The sequence below is a fragment of the Entelurus aequoreus genome, linkage group LG06 (assembly GCF_033978785.1).
Source record: "Entelurus aequoreus isolate RoL-2023_Sb linkage group LG06, RoL_Eaeq_v1.1, whole genome shotgun sequence".
NCBI classification, from domain to species: Eukaryota; Metazoa; Chordata; class Actinopteri; order Syngnathiformes; family Syngnathidae; genus Entelurus; species Entelurus aequoreus.
In genome coordinates this window covers 78,938,780-78,943,391 of record NC_084736.1, presented here as the reverse complement: position 1 = coordinate 78,943,391, position 4,612 = coordinate 78,938,780, and positions in this window count along the sequence as shown.

Here is a 4,612-nt window from a genome sequence, read left to right as displayed (position 1 = left end):
CGCTAAATATTTGTATTTGATTGTCAAATGTTTGGTTTCTTTCGGCTGGATGATCAAATCTTGCTGATGACCTTTATTCATATTGTGTTATGTTGTGGAAGCAAGTGTTACGGCTCAGACTCCTGCCACCGCCGCTCATCCATCTGTGCGCTCCAGTGAGAGCACCGCGGCCACGCCCACAGGCGTTCCCTCTCCGCACGGCTGCAGGAAATCTGCAATCTGCGCACCTGCCTGGATGAACGAGCTGCCTTCATAAGCCCGCACAACCTGCCATGCCGGGCCGGAATAAAATCTTCTGTTACCTTTGTAAGCATCCCGTGTCTGGCTTCCATCCCGCGAACTCGCTCTTCCCCTGCGACTTCGGTGTTTTCCGTTGTGTCTGATGATCCTGTTGTCTTCCCGCAGCGCTTCCCGTTGTTCTCCTGTGATCCCCTGTTGTTCCCCTTGCCTCCCGGAGTGCCCTTTGGATTCTCGACCTCCCGTCTCGACGCCTCTCGCTCGCCCTAGATCATCTGCCTGCCCCACGGACTTCCGTTTTCCTTCGCTCTCGACAACATTTGGTAACCCACACCTCAGCTAATCACACACATAGCCACACACCACATACACTTTCGGATCTAGTTCACACTCCATTTCCTTAGTTTATATTCTATTGTTTGATTATTATATATGTATGGTGACTATATATAATAAATCTATAGAACCAAATTCCCTTGTGTCTGTTGCCTTCACCTCCCCTCAGTAACCATAACAGCAAGCTCTTCACTTGACATATTGAGCACTTTTTGTCTATGAAAAACAAAAACTTGTTACATGTTTGTATACTTTGCAACATTATTGCAAAGGTTTTTATCTTAAATGCTGAAAAATAAAAAAAAATTACTTTTGAGTTTTTGCCACATTTGAGAAAAATCCCTCAGAGTATTTTACTATTTCTTTTTTTTTAGTTACTTAAGTTAAATACTTTAAAAATAGAATGTGAGGTTACAGTGCACTTGACCTTAAAAAAAATATATAATAATAATAGTTTTTGAGTTTGTGCCAAATTTGAGGAAAATCTTTAAAGAATTCTTAAAATATGGATTTAACAATGTGCAAAGTTAAGACAAAATAATAAAAAAAAATGAATTAAAACAAATACTCAAGACCTGCTGTGATATCAACACATTGTTTTGTTCATGTAAATATTGTTTTATACCATATTGTGTACAGATTGTAAACTGGGCATAACAGTGTGAGAGTCCAGTCCATAGTGGATCTAACATAATAGTGTGAGAGTCCAGTCCATAGTGGATCTAACATAATAGTGTGAGAGTCCAGTCCATAGTGGATCTAACATAATAGTGTGAGAGTCCAGTCCATAGTGGATCTAACATAATAGTGAGAGTCCAGTCCATAGTGGATCTAACATAATAGTGTGAGAGTCCAGTCCATAGTGGATCTAACATAATAGTGTCAGAGTCCAGTCCATAGTGGATCTAACATAATACTGTGAGAGTCCAGTCCATAGTGGATCTAACATAATAATGATAGTCCAGTCCATAGTGGATCTAACATAATAGTGATAGTCCAGTCCATAGTGGATCTAACATAATACTGTGAGAGTCCAGTCCATAGTGGATCTAACATAATAATGATAGTCCAGTCCATAGTGGATCTAACATAATAGTGATAGTCCAGTCCATAGTGGATCTAACATAATCGTGAGAGTCCAGTCCATAGTGGATCTAACATAATAGTGAGAGTCCAGTCCATAGTGGATCTAACATAATAGTGAGAGTCCAGTCCATAGTGGATCTAACATAATAGTGTGAGAGTCCAGTCCATAGTGGATCTAATATAATAGTGTGAGAGTCCAGTCCATAGTGGATCTAACATAATATTGTGAGAGTCCAGTCCATAGTGGATCTAACATAATAGTGAGAGTCAGTGCAGGTGAGCCAGTATAGGTATGTATATATGTATTTAGGTATATAAAGGTATATACAGTATACACTACCGTTCAAAAGTTTGGGGTCACCCAAACAATTTTGTGGCATAGCCTTCATTTCTAAGAACAAGAATAGACTGTCGAGTTTCAGATGAAAGTTCTCTTTTTCTGTCCATTTGAGCGTTTAATTGACCCCACAAATGTGATGCTCCAGAAACTCAATCTGCTCAAAGGAAGGTCAGTTTTGTAGCTTCTGTAACGAGCTAAACTGTTTTCAGATGTGTGAACATGATTGCACAAGGGTTTTCTAACCATCAATTAGCCGTCTGAGCCAATGAGCAAACACATTGTACCATTAGAACACTGGAGTGATAGTTTCAGGAAATGGGCCTCTATACACCTATGTAGATATTGCACCAAAAACCAGACATTTGCAGCTAGAATAGTCATTTACCACATTAGCAATGTATAGAGTGTATTTCTTTAAAGTTAAGACTAGTTTAAAGTTATCTTCATTGAAAAGTACAGTGCTTTTCCTTCAAAAATAAGGACATTTCAATGTGACCCCAAACTTTTGAACGGTAGTGTAGGTGTAATATGATCAAACTTTCTTGTTCTTGTCAAAAGTCTACCAGTCTACAATTTTTGTAAATTTTAAAAATTTTACATTTGTAAAATGAATGACAGAATAACGGGAAACACCTTTTTTCTTTTAAACACGGACAATACATATTGTGTGTAAGGGCGCAGCACGCACAGAAGCCATGAACACAACAAGAAGCTCCAACCAGCACACATGCAGGATCATGTGTGACGGCACAGAAAGACAACGATGACTTAAAGGACAGGCAGAAGCTCACGATACAGAAACATGGACGAAAGGTTGAATGAACACCAAGAGATAGCGACGGTGAGGATGGCTGACAGGCGGTGAGGATGGCTGACAGGCGGTGAGGATGGCTGACAGGGAGACAGAAAACGTGTGTCTCACACCATTTCCTGTGATGATAACCAGCCTTCTTGCAAAGCCAGCACACTCTGAAGTGTGCCTCTTAGAATACCATTTGATTGCAAAGAGTTAATCGGAGGCTCTTGGCTTCCCGGCGTTGGAAATAATGAAGTTTGCAAGCGACATGATTCGCAGCCCATTCACTTTTGTTCAGCAAGCGACTGCTTGACAATAATTACATCTCATTTTGTTCATTGTAAGAGAATTAACTGCTCGAGTGGACCTGCACAATCACACCCGAGATGTGGAGGCGTGGGGTCAAGAGTGGTCGCTCTGGGAGTCTATTGGATGTTTCTATAGCATTCTATTTTAAAATTGTAAAAAACTACTCTTACATGTTGGAAGACAGAGCTTTGCATTATTACAAAACCCAAACCCAGTGAGGTTGGCACGTTGAGTAAATGGTAAATAAAAACAGAATACAATGATTTGCAAATCGGGACCCGGGGTGGACCGCTCGCCTGTGCATCGGTTGGGGACATCTCTGCGCTGCTGACCTGTGTCCGCTCGGGATGGTCTCCTGCTGGCCCCACTATGGACTGGACTCTCACTATTATGTTAGATCCACTATGACTGGACTCTCACTATTATGTTAGATCCACTATGGACTGGACTCTCTCACAATTATGTTAGATCCACTATGGACTGGACTCACACTATTATGTTGGATCCACTATGGACTGGACTCTCACACTATTATGTTAGATCCACTATGGACTGGACTCTCACAATATTATGTTAGATCCACTATGGACTGGACTCTCACAATATTATGTTATATCCACTATGGACTGGACTCTCACACTATTATGTTGGATCCACTATGGACTGGACTCTCACTATTATGTGAGATCCACTATGGACTGGACTCTCACACTATTATGTTAGATCCACTATGGACTGGACTCTCACTATTATGTTAGATCCACTATTGACTAGAATCTCACACTATTATGTTAGATCCACTATGGACTGGACTCCCACTATTATGTTAGATCCACTATGGACTGGACTCTCACTATTATGTTAGATCTACTATGGACTGGACTCTCACACTATTATGTTAGATCCACTATGGACTGGACTCTCACTATTATGTTAGATCCACTATGGACTGGACTCTCACACTATTATGTTAGATCCACTACGGACTGGACTCTCACACTATTATGTTAGATCCACTATGGACTGGACTTTCACAATATTATGTCAGACCCACTCGACATCCATTGCTTTCGGTCTCCCCTAGAGGTGGGTGTTACCCACATCTGCGGTCCTCTCCAAGGTTTCTCATAGTCATTCACTGTGACATCTCACTGGGTTGTGAGTTTTTCCTTGCCCTTATGTGGGCTCTGAACCGAGGATGTCGTCGTGGCTTGTGCAGCCCTTTGAGACACTTGTGATTTAGGGCTATATAAATAAACATTGATTGATTGATTGATTGATTGATTGATTGATTGATTGATTGATTGATTTTAGAGCTATCATTTTCTGTCCAGTTCCATTGTGAAATACATAAATGAATATAACAATGCAAAATGGATTTGCATCTGGTAGAGTGGATGCTAAATCAAAGGATGGAAGTATGACCTTTACATTAAAATCTGAATTATTAGATTTCTTTCATAAGGCAAACTATGATAGCCTTTATTGGAGCAAAAACTGTTCACAAA